The sequence below is a fragment of the Tachyglossus aculeatus genome, chromosome 19 (genome assembly GCF_015852505.1).
Source record: "Tachyglossus aculeatus isolate mTacAcu1 chromosome 19, mTacAcu1.pri, whole genome shotgun sequence".
NCBI classification, from domain to species: Eukaryota; Metazoa; Chordata; class Mammalia; order Monotremata; family Tachyglossidae; genus Tachyglossus; species Tachyglossus aculeatus.
In genome coordinates this window covers 21,367,096-21,386,107 of record NC_052084.1, presented here as the reverse complement: position 1 = coordinate 21,386,107, position 19,012 = coordinate 21,367,096, and the positions used below count along the sequence as shown (strand labels likewise).

The 19,012-nt window shown below is 45.2% G+C and overlaps 1 protein-coding gene and 1 non-coding gene across 2 annotated transcripts in view; one reads left to right on the top strand and one right to left on the bottom strand.

Annotated features, from left to right (window-relative positions):
• SLC16A10 (solute carrier family 16 member 10) overlaps nucleotides 1-19,012 on the top strand; it is a 110,651-nt gene that overhangs the window by 46,189 nt on the left and 45,450 nt on the right. The gene's annotated exons all lie outside the window — the stretch shown is intronic.
• LOC119941069 lies at nucleotides 3,227-3,364 on the bottom strand. Its single transcript, XR_005455105.1, has one exon. It is a non-coding gene; the product is annotated as a small nucleolar RNA SNORA7 (small nucleolar RNA).

The window sequence follows — 19,012 nt, the reverse complement described above, 5'->3', positions numbered from 1 at the left end:
ATAGCAAGTGAGGATGTTTCAGCAGGACAAGTGGAGCCTGATGTCTGCATTTCTGCCCACAGTTCTCCACAGCACGACAAGCACATGAGCAGAGGGGGCATACCGGGAGGTGATCCAGGGCTGGACTTGGGTGGGCCAAGATCCGTGGTGGGGAGGAGGCTGCGGTGGAGGATGTGAATTTGTGCATCAAGAGCAGGTAGGTTGGGTATGGAAACCAAATGTGCTTAGAGCAGTGCTTTGCACATCGTAAGTGCCTAATAAATGCCATTAAAAATGTGGTATGATGACTTGAGATAATTGGAGGGGGTAGAGCTCTGGTGGGAGGGTGGGGCAGATTTGCGTGGGGGAGAAGGTGTATGGGAGAGAAGGCAGGTGAGAAGGTTGTAGTTAGAAAATGGGATTTCAGAGTTGGTGAGGTTTAGAGATTGCACAGTGACATAGTAATAAAATAATAACAATTAAGGTACTTGCTAAGCTCTTACTATGTGTGAAGCACTGTTCTAAGCACTGGGGTAGATATAAGTTAATCAGCTTGGACACAGTCCCTGTCCCATATGGGGCTCACTGTTAATCCCCATTTTACAGATGAGGTAACTGAGGCCCAGAGAAGTTAAGTGATTTGCCCAAGGTCACACAGCAGGCGTGTGGGAGAGCTGGGATTAGAACCCAAGTCCTTCTGACTCTCGGGCCCATGCTGAGCGGGTGTGTGTCCAAGACTGGAAGCTCATTGTGGACAGGGAATGTGTCTGTTAATTGTTTTCTTGGACTCTCCCAAGCACTTAGTAGGGTGCTCTGCACACAGTAAGCGCTCAATAAATACAAGTGTGTGAGTAGGTGGACTGGGGAGAAGCAGGATATAATAAAAGACATAATTCTACACACTTTTATATTTGCAACTAATTTATAGCCAGGGTTGAATTACCTGCTATGGCATCACAGCAGAACATTGGGACAGGATTAAGCGCTTGGCTAGTCAGATCATTACCACAGGACTTTAGTACCTGTTGTTACACTCTAACATTTCCCCTATCCCTAATTTCTTTTAATGGCTCTCTCCCTCTGTAGTAATCTTCTTGTGGGCAGGGATCATGTCTCCCAACTCCGTCCTTTCCCAAATCCTTGGTACAGTGCCCTGCACGCAGGAAGCGCACAAATACCATCGATTGATTTTTGTGGCAGATGGACCAACATGGAAAAATGCAGTCAAGATAGACGTGGCAGTTTTTTCAGCTGAAGTTCTGAGAGAATCGGGAGATGAAAAGGAAAAAATAGTATCAGGCAGGCAAAGCAACAGCAAGTGTGATAGCGCAACAGACGCGATCTTTGTGTATGTAGGGTGCGCTTGGGACTGTGTGTTCCAAATTGGCCTTTTCAGCGGCATACAAAGTCTCTTTCTGCCGCCTTGTCTCTTATTTCTTACAAAGTTTTTTGCTTGAAAAGAACCACTTCTTTCTTGAGTCTAAACTGCTGCTCCATCCAAAGATATTGACACCCAGTTTTCAGCTGGGATGCAGCACTGTAAGAGGCTTTATTTTACCATCTCCTTAGAGGTGGTATTAATATGTATTGAGCCCCATTTGGTGCAGACCATTGTACTGGGTCCTTGGAATGTGGAGAATTAAGAAGTAACAAGTTCCTTGCCCACAAGGAGCTTGCGCCCTAATGGAGGAGAAAAACGTAAAAATATTTACAGGAGAAGTTTGCTTGCTTGTTTGTTTTTTTTTGTTTGTTTTTTTTTTAATTCTTGGCTACTCTATCAGCCTCCTCTCTGACCTCCGTTCCCCCTCTCTCTCCCGTATCCAATCGATTCCTCTCTGTTGCCCAGCTCATTTTTCTGAAAAAAATGAAGCAAAAGAAAACAAACAAAAAAAGTTCCCAAAGAGAAGCAGTGTGGCCTAGTGGGTAGAGTACAGGCCTAGGAGTCAAAAGGACCTGAGTTCTAATCCTGACTCTACCATTTGTCTGCTGTGTGATCTTGGGCAAGTTACTTCACTTCTCTGTGCCTCATTTACTTCATCTGTAAAATGGGGATTAAGACTGTGAGCCCCACATGGGACAGGGACTGTGTCCAACCTGATTTGCTGGTATTCACCCCTATGCTTAGTACAGTGCCTAGCACACAGTAAGTGCTTAATAAATACCATCATTATTATTATTATTATTATTATTATTATTATTATGAAAAAGCTCCAATGGTTGCCCACCCATCTCCACATCTTTGAATAAGGTCATAAATGCTAGAGTTGGCTGATGGGTTTGTATTTATAGGCCGAGGGTGTTGGAAAGTTAATTGGGGAAGACTTGTTGGAGTTGGGATTCCAGGAGGGATTTGAGAGTGGGGATTGTTGCGGTTTGTTGGAGTTAGGACGGGAGAAACAGGGTGGCCTCGTGGATAGAGCGCAGGCCTCAGAGGCAGAGGACCTGCATGTTTAATCCTGGCTCTGCCTCTTGCCTGCTGTGTGACCTGGGGTAAGTCAGTTCACTTCTCTGTATTTCAGTTTCTCCACCTGTAAAATAGGGTTTCAGTTCCTGTTCTCTCTCCTACTTTGACTGTGAGCCTCCAAATGGGACTGTCTGACCTAATTACCTTGTATATCTAGTAGTGTGCTTAGCTTACTGTTATTGTTATTATTAACATAGAGAGGGAGTTCCAAGCTGGGGGATGGAGGGAGAGATCAATCGATCAATGCTATTTATTAAGCACTTGCTCTGTGCGGAGCACCGTACCAAGTGTTTAGGAAGTACATTACAACAGAGTTGGCAGATGTTCCCTGCTCACAAGGAGCTTATAGTCTAGAGGACTAGAGCATGAGGGAAGAAGGGGGATGGATGAGGGTAGAGTTGAGCTTGAAGAACAATTCTCTCTCCACCTTCAAGGCCCCTCCTAAAATCGCATCTCCTCCCTCATTTTCCTTCCCCGCCCTCCTCTCTGCATCACCTGCGCTCTCAGATCTGTTTCCCTTAAGCCGTTGGATGTTCACCCCTACGCCACGTACTTGGGTTCCTACTCTTATTCTTTCCCATTTCTCCTGTCTGTAATTTATTTTAATGTCTGTCTCCCCCTCTAGTCTCTAAGTTCTGCAATCGTTCTGGTATTGTTTCCATAGAGTTTTCTTGGTAAAAATACGGAAGGTGTTTGTTTACCATTGCCGCCTTCTGCACAGTCAACTTGAGTCTCCGCCCTTGACTCTTCCATGCCTCTGCTACCCAGCACAGGTGAGTTTTGACTTGTAGCAGATTGCCTTCTACCCGCTAGCCCCTGGACAAGTTAGGAATGGAATGGGTATGCCTCTGCTTGACTCTCCCTCCCGTAGCCGAGACTGGTAGAGTACTGGAAACTCTCCAGGTGCCATCCTGAGAGGGGGAGCCATTTGTAGCCCTCCTCAATCTCTGGTGAGGTGCAGTGGTGAAGGAGACACACACCTCTTTTGCACCTTTCACTTCCTCTTCCATTCACTTCCTCTTCCCCTGCCCCTTCAAAGCTCCATCCCAAAGTTTACCCCCTACATACACTCAAAACGAAGAATTTGCTCCTCAGGCTCAGACTCTGTCAGAGTATCTGGTGTTGGGTCTTTTTTGAGGCTCTGAATATTGAGTAGTGTTCAGGTCTCTGCCCCTGGATCTCTTCTGCAACTCTTCCCCTCCCCCATGTCTCTACTGACATGGCAGGGACCCTGTTGGGCAAGGTTGGGCAAGGAAATGGGGCCCGACAAGTACCCGAGTGGGGGAGGTTACAGCAGAACCATGCAGAAATCAAGACCCGTGGGGAAAAAAGCTGCTTTTGGGTGGATACTGAAAGTTGCAGCCCTGAAGGCAATAAGAGCTGTGCTCCCACCCTTCACTCTTCCCCTAGAAACCACCTGGTGAGAACGAAATCTTTAACTAGTCCCATGGCTAGGGCTCGGTACGGGAAAGTCAGGGCATAGAAACCCTCATTTTGGATGTGCTAGAGACCTGATTTTGACCTTCAGGAAATTTGCTTACTGAATTGAAGTTCCTCAAGCTTACCTATGGAAAATGGGGAGGATAGCAGCCACTAATGATCGCTGGAATGGGTCTTGGCATCTGGACTAAAATCTCCTTTGCAAATAATAAATTTTTGGATTGCCACAAGACTCGCAATAAAATGTGTGTTTATCCATCAGTGGTATTTAGCGAGTGCCTTCTGTGTGCAAGTGTGCCGCTGTACCAAGTGTTTGGAAAAATACAATCTCTGCCTTCCAGGAGCTTTGAATCCAATAGGTAACAGCGTTAGTGTATTTTAGAATACTTTTATTTTACAATAAGTTAAAATTGGACATTTCACTGGGCTCTTAAATTTCTTTCCTTTCTCATATTCAGTTTCACAGTCAGCTCAAGGTGGGAAACGTCTGTTTTTCGAAACCCAAAACCAGGTGCGGGTTATGAACTGTAATAAATCATGATGCAATATTGGGTTTTAGTGCTGTGTACTGGGTGGGCAATTGGCTCTTCACCCTAGGTTCTTTAAAAGTCTTTCAAGATACTCAAGACTTCTTTTTCATTTTGCCACCAGCACAAAGAGAAATACCATTAGACTCTTTCCCAAGCGCTTAGCACAGTGCTGTGCAAACAGCACCCAAGTATGATTGATTGACTCTCAGGAGGATTATGGTAGACTAGAAGTTCCTTATGAGCAGGAATTATGCATTTGACCTCTATTATACTCACTCAAGTGCATAGTACAGTGCTCTGCATGCACCCACTACTATTGATTTCTTTTTTGAGGTTCACTGAAATAAGGAGGGGATTAGTGTGACACCTTGTGATAGGTGGCAGGGAAGAGAGTGTGTGTGTGTGTGTGTGTGTGTGTGTGTGTGTGTGTGTGTTTGTAAAGCAGTTGTCCCAAGACTGTTTCTTGTAAGCATCCCTGCATTAGAAATCTTAGTCTACTCACAACTCAAAGTGAGTAGATTTCCACTGAGTGGCAGTTAAGTCCATGCTCCTATTTTTGCCTCAGAATTTTACATTCTCTTAAATGCCACAACTATTCAGTGTGACAATATTTTACGATTCTGTGAACTGAAACTAGATAAAAGCTGAAAAGGATAGAGCTGGGAGTACTCTTTGGGCGGTTGTTATTTCTGGCCCCTGCCTCTAGGCAGGTGAATCACTAAATCTCCCATGTCAGATGATTGGCTAGCCTTTTTGTAAACACTTCCAAGGTGGAGACTGTGTTGGAAATGGTAGCTCTGAAAGAAGTTCAAGCAAACTCTTTTTCATTTTAGTTCTGCTTTAATTTCAGCCCTTTTCCTCTGAATCGATCCTCCATGGACAATGCTGTATTTGACTCCTCAAAGCCCATTGTATAAAAACAGTCATAGCCTACTCTCAGGTTTAAAAATCCTTTTATATCCCTCCCTAACTGTGGGGAGCCCTCAAAACTTTATTCTGGGCCCCCCTTTGACACACTCCTTGTGAGTTCATGTGCTCCCATGTCAATTCCCTGTTCTTGGTAAGCAGCGCAGCGTAGTGGGTAGAGAAACTGAGTTGGAATCCAGGATCTGCCATGTCTGCAGTGTGAACTTGGGCAAGTCACTTTACTTCCCTGGGCCTTGGTTCCCTCCTCTAGAAAATGGGGATGAAGCTTGTGGGACAGGGATTGGGTCCAAACCTGATGACCTTGTATCTCCCCGAGTGCTTAGAACAGTGCTTGACACATAGTAAGCGCTTAACAAGGACTATTGTTATAACCTCTATGTAGATGACTCCCAAATCTACCTCACTGTTCTCAATCCCTCTCCTTCTCTGTAGGCCCACATGTCTTTCTGCCTCTAGAACATGTCTACATGAATGTCCCGAAGATCCACAGCTGAATGCTTCATCTTCCCTCCCAAATCTTCACCTCCACCGAACTTTCCCATCACAGTTGACAACACGGCCATCCTCCCTGTTGCTGAATCCCAGAACCTTGGCATTATTCCTGACTCTTCCCTCATCTTTCTATTCCCCTATTCAGTCTGTCACTAAAACCCGTCTCTTTCCTGCACAACACTTTCAGAATCTGTCCCTTTCTCTCTGCTGGCGCTTGTCATATCCTGGGTTCAGCTCATTCTCACTGATCTTCCTGTCTCCTGCTGCCCAAATTATTTTCCTTTAAAGTCATTCCTCTCGCTTCGGCCCATTCCTCAAAAACCTCCAATTCCACTCCACATGGAGCACCGTCAGCTGTCACTCCCTCCTACTTAGTCATTCTCCTACTAGAATTCAATTTGCACTCTTTTCTCTAAAGGTAACCCACTCACTATGTTTCATTTCCTCTCTCCACTCCCGATCTCTATAGTTCTCCCCACTCCCTGCCTGGAACGCCTTCCCACTTTGTGTTTAACTGATCTTCAAAGCCATCATATTGTACTCCGCTAAGTGCTTGGTATAGTGCTCTCTGCACCCAGTAAATTCTTTTTTCCAAGGTATGTAAGCGCTTATTACGTGCCAGGCACTGTACAGAGCCCTGGGGTAGATACAAGCTACTCAGGTTAGACACAGTCCCTGTCCCACATTTTATTTATTTTTATTTATAATGGTAGAGCACTGTTCTACGCGCTGGGGAGGTTACAAGGTGATCATGTTGTCCCACGGGGGGCTCACAGTCTTAATCCCCAGTTTCCAGATGAGGGAACTGAGGCACAGAGAGGTCAAGTGACTTGCCCAAAGTCACACAGCTGACAATTGGCAGAGTCAGGATTTGAACCTATGACCTCTGACTCCAAAGCCCATGCTCTTTCCTCTGAGCCACGCTGCTTCTCGCTTCTTCTTCTAGTTGTAAACTTACAAACAAAAAGTCAACCATACATTACAATCCCATAGTCCCAATCACTCCTGAAAAAATGTCGATTTAATTCTTGAACGATAAACATGACGCTATTAGGCTAAAACCGCCCGAGAACATGAAGAGTGTTTTTACAGCAACAAAGAGCAGTGCTGATTTTCTGAATCTAGAACACTCTTTCGTGTTCATGGACGTCCATTTGGAAATGACTTCCATTTCAGAGATGCCAAATGGAAAACGTGTCCTGACTTCAAATGGAGAAATGGTAGATCCCAACTAGATCGGAATTAAGTGCGAAGCCATCAGTCACAAAAATCACATGGACGCTGTTCACGGTAACTGTGTTTACCCATGTTTCTAGTCAATAGACGCTCTCTTCTAGAACAGATGATAGCGGTGAATCATTCCAGTGACGGATGGATCTGATGCTCCCTCGGGACGCTGCATCCCCCTGCATCACACTGCACGGCCCGTTCTCCGGAAGGCTCTCCCCTCTGCTCCGATTTCCTGCACTGCACAGCCTGTTCTCCTCCGAGAGCTCCCGCAGGCACTGCACTGTTCTCCTGAGGGAGACCCAGCATGCTGTAGCCCCTGCACTGCACTGTTTTCTGAAGCAGCTACTCTGTGCCCTGTTCTCCTCAAAGCACTACACGGGAGATGATGTATGTACTGAGGCCTGTTCTCCTGGAGGTAGTGCACGAGAGAGATGAGCTGAGGACAATACCGAGGTTATGGGCTTCTGAGACAGGGAGGACAGCGGTGTTGTCTATGGTGATGGGAAAGATGGGGGAGGACAGGATTTGAGTGGGAAGATGAGGAATTCTGTTTTGGACATGATAAGTTTGAGGTGTCAGCAGGATATACAAGTGGAGATGTCCTTAAGGCAGGAGAAAATCCAAGACTGCAGAAGAAGGGAAAGCCCATATGGGGCTCACAGTCTTTCAGTGTACAGATAAGGTAACTGAAGTACAGAGAAGTGAAGTGATTTGCCCAAGTTCACACAGCAGACAAGTGACAGAGCCAGACCCATGCTCTATCCACTAGGCCATGCTGTTTCTCTTAAATAACAACGAATACCAGTGATTAATTGTAAAATTACATTCCCTCCAGGCAGCCTTCCACTTTCTACTTCTCCTCAGCTTATATTCACATCCCCTACTGTCCCTTCGGCAATTCTGTGTCTTGGGTCCTGAGTGTTGTCAATGTCCTGGAGCTCATATCTTATGTGTCGTGTTACTTCAACACTAATTCATAAATACGATTGAATGAATGAATGTTCCCTTTTCCTTCTTCCTCCTATCTGTCACTTATTTTAGTTGGTTTTGCCCGCTTGGTTGTAAGCTCTCTGAGGATGCTACTAATTACACAGTATTCTCTTAAGTGCTTAGGAAGTGTTCTGCACACACTAAGTGCTCAATAAACACTAGTGATGGCTTGATTTGGAGGCTGGCTTAAATTTTAAAATTTTAGACTTCAGCTCTTCCATTCCTCATGGGGTAACGCAGAGTACACACCACAGTGATATGTGACTCTGATTTCCTCTAAAGCAAAATATCATTTAATTTACCATCGGGCAACCTGCACACCCACAGTGAATATTCATTTTCATTTTGAGCTCAGAAACGGATTTGGAGATGGGGATTTGAGGGCGAGGAAAGAGACAAGGAGAAGAAAATGAAGGGAAAAGGAGCAGAGGGGAAGTTAGAAGGCAAGAAAGAGGCTGCAGCATTGGCTGCAATAGGAAACGTGAGGATGTCTTCCTTCCTTTTTTCTTTTTTATTTAAGCACTCACTATGTTTAAGGCACTGTACTAAGTGCTTGAGTGGGTACAAGCTGATCAGGTTGCACACAATCACAATCCATTTTCCACAGTCTTAATCCTGGTGCATAAGAAGTGCTTAACAAATATAATTTTTACAAATCTCCATTTTACAAATGAGGGAACTGAGGCAACGACAAGTAAAGTGACTTGCCCAAGGTCTCCAGCAAACAAGTTGCGGAGCCGGCATTAGAACCCAGGTCTTCGGAGTCTCAGGCCCCTGGTCTTTCCAGTAGGCCCCGCTGTTTCTCTTCCTGCTTTGCCATTCTCCTCACTGTCACTGCTGCCATTTCCTCTTGCCCTCACTGGGCTCCAGGGTCAGGCCAGAGGCTTCTCTCGCCCCTGGGCCTAGAGCCTGGTAAAACTGAGTCTCTGGCCTGTCTCAGCCTTGGGCAGCCTGGGGAACTCCTCCTGGGTGAGACAAGGGGGATCATGTCACCTGAGCTGCCTTGGCTACTAGAATCCGCATCCTGGCCCAGAGCCGCTAACAGCTGCTGCCTTGTGACAGCAGTGAAACCAGACTCGCTGTTGGCAGTGAGTGGATAGCAGGGCCCGTGGCTCCGGGCCAGGAAGCCAAGCATAGGCTGTAGTTTCCCAGGAATCACACTGTTCCCGAGCCTGGCTTGGGGCTCTGTTGCAACACCCTGGATGGACCCCGGGGAAGGTGGGCAACCTCGCAGGGCTGAGGTGCCAAAGGCAACAAAGGCCTCTGGCCTGGGAAAGGTGAAAGAAAACGGCAACCAGCCTTCTGATAGGGAACAGAAGGTAAAGTTACAACTTTGACATCCACCTCCTGTCCATCTGACTCCAAGGGAGAGGGGTTCTGTTCTGGAAGTCCAGCCCTGCCCCTCCTGCTGCCCTCTGAAACAGCTGGGTGAATTCCCATCTCCCCTATCCTTTCCTCCAAGCCTGACTGTTTTTTTTTTTTAACCCCGCAGATGTTCAGTTTACTAAGGGCCACAAAATGGTAAGCTCCTTGAAGACCGTGGTCATGTCTTTCTATTTCTAGTGGTTTTCTCAAAGCTCAGTGCTCTTCCCTGATGGAGTACTCACCCTGGATCTCCTAGGTCGGAAGTTCCTTTAGGTTACAAATGGCGGCTGTGAGCTCTGGAGCTCTGTGCTCTGCACAGTGGAAGTGCTCAGTAAATACCAGCAATTGATTTGATTGGGTTGGGTTGGTTACCTGTCCTAAACGAAAAGCCACTAACATTACTCCATTGGGATAAATGGGGGAGTGGATATGTGTGTGTGTGTGTGTGTGTGTGTGTGTGTGTTTATACACACAGAATACAGAAAGGGAAGAGTTGCTTTTGTGTTTCTAGGGAACACTCTGACTCGCTGAAATCCCAGTTTATTGCGGGTGGAGAAGAATAAGGGAAGCAATTCTCTCTGTAAATTAAGGTGCCAGTTGGCACTATTTGCTGTCCGTTACAGAATATGTAGGGTAAGATAAGGTATTTTGCAAGTTCACGGTCAGTTAACTCTTTGCTCCGATTCTCCCCCCCCCCTTTTTTTTTTTTGGCCTACTTGTATCCCTCTTCAGCTCTGTCCTTTACTCATCTAAATCTGCTCTTCTGTGAAGAATCCGCCCCAGGCCCCCCTTGGAATGTGCAACAGAGAAGGTAACATTTAGTGAGATCACGTAGGGCCTGGAGCTGACCACTGTCCACCAAACCCGTTCCCCAGAGTCCCGTTTTTAACTTCCCACCGCTTCTGTCCCTGAAACTCCCTTTCCTTGGATTTCCACTCCCAGGGCTACCTGTCCTCTGGGTATGGTTGGAAGTTGAAAAATCCATAGGGCCATTTCATGGGGTACAACATCACGTACGAAAAGTTCTGTGCTTGTTCGCCATAGGTTGCATTAGACACATAATTTTAATTTTGTTTATAGAAAGTGGGAGTGGAGCTGATGCATTTGACTTCCTTCCAATAAAACAACTGTTGTTATTGAGCCGTCTCACCTGGTTGCTTAGATCTGTGACTTGTAATTAAGGGAACATGGTCCGGAGAATGGCCCGGGCAGTGTTTACCACCTACTTGGCCTCTGAAGGGAGAAGCAGTAAAATATTTCTGGGATTAAGGGAAAGATATGCAGCGTTAAGAGAGTTTAATAATTAATAATAACAATTATGGTATTTCTGTAGTGCTTACCATGTGCCAGGGATTGTACTAAGCCCTGGGGGAGGAACACAAGCAAATCAGGTTGGACAGAGTCCCTGTCGCACGTGGGGCTCACAGTCTTAATCCCCATTTTACAGAGGCAGTAACTGAGGCATAGAGAAGTGAAATGACTTGCCCAAGGTCACACAGCAGATTAGTGGCCGAACCAGGATTAGAACCCCTGACCTTCCGACTCCAAGGCCCATGCTTTTGACACTAGGATATGCTTTCCTATTTCATCCTAACTCTTCCCTTCCCATTAATTCAAAGCAAAACACAACCGCCCAACCTGTTCTGGAATTTTTTCAAATTTATGATATGGCTCAGCTCCCGTAAACACTGTGATTTCAGGGGTGGAGACAGCATTCTCACTACTTGCCCCAACCCTTCGAGCTTGTTAAATGCAGTCTTGTACGTTCAAAACTTTCAGTTCTTAGTTCCTTATCTCTCTGATTCCTACACTTCTGCAGTACTTCGTTTCCTGGCAAAATTATCTGTGGTTAGAATTTACTGAAATATCTAAGTATTCCTTGAGTTTATTCCTTTAGTACCTAGCACAAAATGTGTATGCATTCCTTATCTGTATGACTGGCTGACAGTTGTGTGTAACGAGGCAATTCATTCATCATGATGGAAACCGGCCCCAAGTTGGGAAACTTTCTATGTAAATTGATCATTTTCTCAGAACAGAAGAACTTGTTTGTGTCTGGTGGATTTAAGGAGTGGGGTGCTCTTTCTGTTTGCATTCCAAGTTGATGATGGCATTTGTTAAGCACTTACTATGTGCCAAGCATTATTCTAAGCGCTGGGGGTGATACAAGGTAATCAGGTTGTCCCACATGGGGCTCACGGTCTTCATCCCCATTTTCCAGATGAGGTCACTGAGGCCCAGAGAAGTTAAGTGACTCGACCAAGGTCACACCATCATCAATCGTATTTATTGAGCGCTTACTATGTGCAGATCACTGTACTAAGCGCTTGGGAAGTACAAATTGGCAACATATAGAGACAGTCCCTACCCAACAGTGGGCTCACAGTCTAAAAGGGCTCACACTTGGTTCATCTCTTTCCGTAGGAAAGGTTCCTGGGGAAGCACATTTACAAGCAGTGCAAGAGAATGGTTACTATCACTTTAAAAAAAAATGTAATAATAATTAAGGAAGGTATTTGTTACGCACTTGCTATGTGCCGAGCACTGTTCTAAGGTCTGGGTAGATACAACGTAATCAGGTTGTCCCACGGGGGCTCTCAGTTTTAATCCCCATTTTGCAGATAAAGTAACTGAGGCACAGAGAAGTTAAGCGGCTTGCCCAAGGTCACATAGCGGACAAGTGGCAGAGCTGGGATTAGAACCCACGTCTTCTGACCCCCATGCCCATGCGCTTTCCACTAAGCCACGCTGCTTCTGCTACTTTATCCTGGTGTGTTATTATTTGAAAGAATAAGGAGTGTAAAAATAAATGTATACAAAATCCCGGGTTGGTCTGTGTGGGAGTGATAGTTGACGTTAGCCTGCAAAATTGTACTTTGAAGCTGTGGCTAGAAGGTAACACTTTGGAGGATCTGTCCCTCTCAGAGTGATGCCTGTTTACTTGTTTTGATGTCTGTCTCCCCGCTTCTAGACTGTGAGCCTGTTGTGGGCAGGAATTGTCTATGTGTTGCTGAATTGTACTTTCCAAGCGCTTAGTACAGTGCTCTATACACAGTAAGCACTCAATAAATATAATTGGATGAATGAATTAGGATGATGATAATAATAATGATGGCATTTATTAAGCACTTACTCTGTGCAAAGCACTGTTCTAAGCGCTGGGGAGGTTACAAGGTGATCAGGTTCTCCCACGGGGAGCTCACAGTCTTAATCCCCATTTTACAGATGAGGTAACTGAGGCCCAGAGAAATTAAGTGACTTGCCCAAAGTCACACGGCTGACAATTGGCGGAGCCGGGATTTGAACCCATGACCTCTGACTCCAAAGCCCGTGCTCTCTCCACTGAACCACGCTGATGATGGATTTGGCACAGATTTGGCAAGGAGAAGTTCATTGGTGATTTTGGAGAGGATGGTTTTCAGTGGAGCGGAGGGGATGGATGGCAAACTGCAGGGGTGGAAGAGAGAAAGTGGAGCCAGCAGGTGAAAACAGCCTTATTCCAGGGTTTAGAATGGAAAGCGGGTGACATCTGACGAGTACAGTGGAGTCAAGGATAACTTCTTTTGCACAGAAGAAATGTGGGTGTGCTAGAAAACTGAGGGAAAGGAGCCATTGGAGAGTGAATGGTTGAAGATAGCAGCCAGAGTGGAAAGAAGATTGGTCATGAGTGTTTTAATGAGGTGTGAAGGGATCGGTCAGAAGCACAAGTCAAGAGGGTAGATTTTGAAAGGAGACAGGAGCTCTCTTGAAAGAAGACTTTGAAGGATGAGAGTGGATGATTATCTGAGTAGGTGAAGAGGGGAGTTAATGTCTGTTGGTTTTGATTGTCAGGCTCAGGGGAAAGAGCCTGGGCTTTGGAGTCAGAGGTCAGGGGTTGAAATCCCGGCTCCGCCACTTGTCAGCTGAGTGACTTTGGGCAAGTCACTTCACTTGTTTGGGCCTCAGTTACCTCATCTGTAAAATGGGGATTAAGACTGTGAGCCCCCCGCGGGACAACCTGATCACCTTGTAACCCCCCCAGTGCTTAGAACAATGCTTTGCACATAGCGCTTTATAAATGCCATCATTATTATTATTTATTATTATAAGGTCATTGGAAGCAAGAGATCAGGGAGATGGGGCATTAGGAATATAAGTAAGGAGTTCAAATTCAGGAATAGTTGTTGTGGGCAGTAGGCATTGGAGTCAATGAGGGCGGAGGAGAAGAATTAGCATCGCTGGGCAGAGACGTAGCCGGGGAGGATGAGCTTGAGGTGGATGGGCTGCGTTGATTTCCGCCAATAGCACGTTGCGATTTGAGTATGTGAGTGAAGGAAGCACACTCTGATGGTGCTTCAGGGCTCGGTGCAGATGGTGCCAGACCGGCGGAGGGTCAGGTTAACAAAGGAGTTGAGTGTAGTGGTGACGGCAGAATTCGAGGGCATGGATTTGTGCGTCGAGAGAGGAGGTTGGGTAGGGAGACCAAATGGGGCATTGTGGCCTGAGAGAAGTGGAGGAGGTCAAGATAATAATAATAATGGTATTTGTTAGGTGCCTACTATGTGCGAAGCACTGTTCAAAGTGCTGGGGAGACTACAAGGTGATCAGATTGTCCCGCTGGGGGCTCACAGTTTTAATCCCCATTTTACAGACGAGGTCACTGAAGCACAGAGAAATTGTGACTTGCCCAAAGTCACACAGCTGACAGTTGGCGGAGCCGGGATTTGAACCCCTGACCTCTGACTCCAAAGCCCGAGCTCTTTCCACTGAGCCACGCTGCTTCTCCAATCAGAGCTTTCTATGGGTTGAGGGGTGAGGGGATGGGGGAAGAAGGTTTGTGGGGAGGAGATGGTGAAGAAGTTCTGCTCTGAGGGTGACTTTAGAGCTGATGAGGCTAGAGACTGTACAGTAATCAGAGGGGATGTGAACAAGTGTGTGTCAAGGGTGAATGGGTGAAGTGGAGGGGAAAGGTTGATTTGCACTGTTGGCCAAGAGTAAGCCGGTGGGTGGGAGATGATCAGTAATGTCCACACGAATATTAAAGTCCCTGAAAATCAGCAGGGGGTAGAGAGAGAAGGAAATTGCTTTATTAGTCATAGGATTCTGTACTTCCTGTGATATTCATTCTTGTCCTAATCTTTTTGTATTTTTTATTACTGCTCCTCTTTCCTTTGTGTCTATTGGCATTCATCCCCAGCTGATTTTTAGATCCCGAGCCCCATGAAGAGCCAAGAACCATGTCTAATTTTATCCTCCTAGAATTTAATACAATATTTTGCACCCAACAGCTGATTAATAAATACTATTTTTAGTGCCTTAGACTGGTGCAAGAAAGGGCCCATATTGGGAAAGCTTCCTTTCATGTTGGGTTCAAATCAGGAAAAAATAGTTCCTTTGTCTAGCAATTGACAAGGTGGAACTTATAAACTCAGCAATTTAGCCAACGCAAAACAAGTTTTTTTTATTAAAGTTACATAGTCGGAGCCGTGCATGATATCTGAAAAAAGAAAAGCAATTAACGTAGTTGTTAAAGCAATATCCTCCCACTTTGCAACTGAAGCCCTGTTCAGCTTTGGCTATAAGCCTAATTGAGATCTCCCTACACTCCTTTGGGCTTATTAGTAATTTGAATAAAAGCAAAGATCCAGAGAACATAATCATATGAGTAAATCCTTCCCTTTGAATCCATAAGTTTACTTTGTCCCTCCGTTTTTGCATCTTTCAGATAAAAAAAAATCTTCTAGACTTGAAAATCCTTGGAAATCTGAATTTTATTAAAAAGAAATAACTCGGTCTGCTTACTGGAGAGGAATTCATATAGGATGTCCTCACTTGCTGGCCAGAGGATTTAAATCATTTCATGCTAAAACTTATCAGTGAGTTCTTAAGCCCTAAGATTTGATTTAACACTGCAAGTTCTGGCACGTCAGAGCCACTGTTCACCTCAGCTGCGTGACACCCTTTGTGGGGTAACTCATCAGTATGGGAAATGAATAATATACGGCTCCCCAAAGCAAATATTTGTCTTAGAAGGTAATGTACATTTCTCATTCTGCAGTAGGATAATCTTGGTAAATACACATTGGTCTCATTTTGTGTCTAAGTAGAAATGCTGTGTTTTGAAAACACTGAACTCTAGAGCGTTTCAATATGTGGAAGTAACGCAACCCCCAAGCTTGATCTCATCTTTCTCACTGTGGACCCCTTGCTTATTCTTTCATTCATTCAATCGTATTTATTGAGCGCTTACTGTGTGCAGAGCACTGCACTAAACGCTTGGGAGGTACAAGTCGGCAACATATAGAGACGATCCCTACCCAACTACGGGCTCACAGTCTAGGAGGGGGAGACAGACAACAGAACAAATCATGTAGACAGGTGTCAAAATCGTCAGAAAAAATAGAATTAAAGCTATATGCACATCATTAACAAAACAGTAAATATGTACAAGTAAAATAGAGTAATAAATCTGTACAAATATATACACAGGTGCTGTGGGGAGGGGAAGGAGGTAGGGCAGGGGGGATAGGGAGGAGGAGAGGAAAAAGGGGGCTCTTTCTGGGAGGACCTCCTGGAGGAGGTGAGCTCTCAGTAGGGCTTTGAAGGGAGGAAGAGAGCTAGCTTGCTTACACCCTCCCGACCACATCTGACAGATCACTACTCTTCCCCATCTTCAAAACCTGAATAAAATCACATCTAGCCCAAGAGATCTTCCCTGGATAACTCTTCATTTCTCCTCCCAATTTGCCCTCCCTTCTGCCTCCATCTGAATACTTGGGTTTGCATCTCTTAAGCACACTGATACTCGTCCCACCCACAGCATCTAGATATTCATGATCTTATAAGTGGCAACTTCTGCATCCTCTATCTGTAACTTATTTAACACCAGCCTCCCCACTAGATTTGTAAGCTCCTTGAGGGCAGGGATCATGCCTACCAATTCTACTGCATTGTACTCTAAGTACCTATTAGAGTGTCTTGCACTCAATAAATGGTGATTGATTGGAAATGCATATTCTGATTCTGTAGAGTTCGTTCTCCATATTTGGGCCCGGGAGTCAGAAGGACCTGGGTTCGAATCCTGGCTCTGCCACTTGTCTGTTGTGTGACCGTGGGCAAGTCACTTCACTTTTTTGTGCCTCAGTTACCTGATCTGTAAAATGGGGAGTAAGACTGTGAGCCCCATGTAGGACAGGGACTGTGTCCAACTAATTAGCTTGTATCTACCCCAGAGCTTAGAACAGTGCTTGAAACATAGTAAGTGCTTAACAAATACTACAATAACAACGATGTTATTCGTTAAATGCTTACTATGTGCCAAGCACTATTCTAAGCGCTGGGGTAGTTACGAGGCAATCAGGTTGTCCCTCGTGGGGCTCACAGTCTTCATCACTATTTTACAGATGAGTTAACAGGCACAGAGAAATTAAGTGACTTGCCCAAGGTCACGCAGCTGACAAGTGGCAGAGCTGGGATTAGACCCCACAACCTCTGACTCTGATAAGTACAAGAAAATTGAGATAATGTACCAGGCCTGCAGCCTGGAAGCCATATACACAGCTAAAAATTCATAGTGACAATACAAAGATTAAAGCATAGACAGCATTCTGCTAGGTAGATAGCACACTGACCAACGACATAATGATGACAAGGAAACAGGAGAGAGAATCAAGAAGGCCAGCGTATGTACTAGGAGTATTTTAAAAAGTTTTGCTGCAGCATGGTGCAAAGCGCCAGACCGAACTAAAGTAGGTCTATTGCGTGTAGTGTTGCCCGACCTTCTCTACAGCTGGACCAAGACCAGCCACGGATGCCACATCTGGCTCCAGCATTGTATGTGGGCCATCCTGTAACCTCCCCAGCGCTTAGAACAGTGCTTGGCACATTGTAAGCACTTAATAAATGCTATTATTATTATTATGCTCAATATCAAATGGCAAGCGAAGATCACAGACAGGGAGGTTCTGGAACGGTCAGCCTCCTGACTCAAAGTATTGAATCAATCAATCAGTGGTATTTATTGAGCGCTTACTCTGAGCAGAGCACTGTACTAAGTGCTTGCAAGTTAAGTAACTTGCCTATGTGCCTCAGGTCACATAGCAGACAAGTGGTGGAGCCAGGATTGACCAGGAGCATCCCAGACTATGGCAACTTTCCTCATTCGTGTAGTTCAATCAAATCTGGGCTGGGTGACTTCTGGCTAGTCCTACAGCATTCAGGCTAACTGCATTGGGGTGTATTTGCCACATAACTAATCATCAGTTGTTTGTTACGTTGTATTCCTGGAACAATCAGGAACGACCTTTGGGGAAGATACCTCAGTTACCTCATCTGTAAATTGGGGATTGAGACTGTGAGCCCTTGTGGGACAGGAACCCGTCCAACCTGATAAACTTGTATCTGCTCTAGCGCTCAGTACTGTTCCTTTCTTCTTTCTTTGATGGCATTTATTAAGCGCTCACTATGTGCAAAGCACTGTTCTAAGTTCCTGGCACGTAGTAAGTGCTTAACAAGGACCACGGTTGTTATATTCACAGACCACTTGCCTTGCTTCTGAGACACAAGTATTTAAACACTTATTGTGTATCAAGCACTGTTGTAAGCACTTTGCGGTAGATAAGAAGCAGCGTGGTTCAGTGGAAAGAGCACAGGCTTTGGAGTCAGAGGTCATGGGTTCAAATCCTGGCTCTGCCAATTGTCAGCTGTGTGACTTTGGGCAAGTCACTTCACTTCTCTGTGCCTCAGTTCCCTCATCTGTAAAATGGGGATTAAGACTGGGAGCCCCTCGGGGGACAACCTGATCACCTTGTAACCTCCCCAGCACTTAGAACAGTCCTTTGCACATAGTAAGCGCTTAATAAATGCCATTATTATTATTATTATTATTATAAGACTCAAGATGAATTGGGCTCATTTCTGACACACATACCAGGTACCCTGTCTGTTGAATTGCAAATGAGGCCATCAGTTTTGGGGGTCATGAAGCTCTGGGGTAGATCCAAGCTAATCAGTTGGACACAGTCCCTGTCCCACATGGGGCTCACAGTCTTAATCCCCATTTTCCAGATGAGGTAACTGAGGCACAGATAAATTAAGTGGCTTGCCCGAGGTCACATGGCAGACAAGTGGTGGAGCCGGGATTAGAACCCACATCCTCTGACTCCCAAGCCTGGGCTCTTTCCGCTAAGCTGCTAAACCACACTGCTTCAGATAGATGAGCTCTGACTTGTTTGCTAAATTTGCTGAAGAACTAACTTGCTTGTTCTGAGTAGGAACTGAAAATGAAGACATGGTTCAACAAATATTAAGGCAGATAAGAACATATTTTTCTCTCAAGGATTGAAGACTGGTATGCAAGTAACTTTTAAATATGTCAAAGCTAGGTATTTTGTCACAAAGGAGTCATTCCATTGCTAATTTAGTTTTTAGGCATGTCTGCTCTGTCCATGTGATCATTATCTTCACTTGGGGCAGTAATTTGTGGTTGGAATGGAATTAAGTTTGTTCCTGAGCTTTAGCTAATGACATAGCTAAGTTCACTCATTGCCAGTAATTACCACTGAATATAGAGCACAATTGTGCATTTTTTTTTCATTTTTTACATTAATGGAAAGCT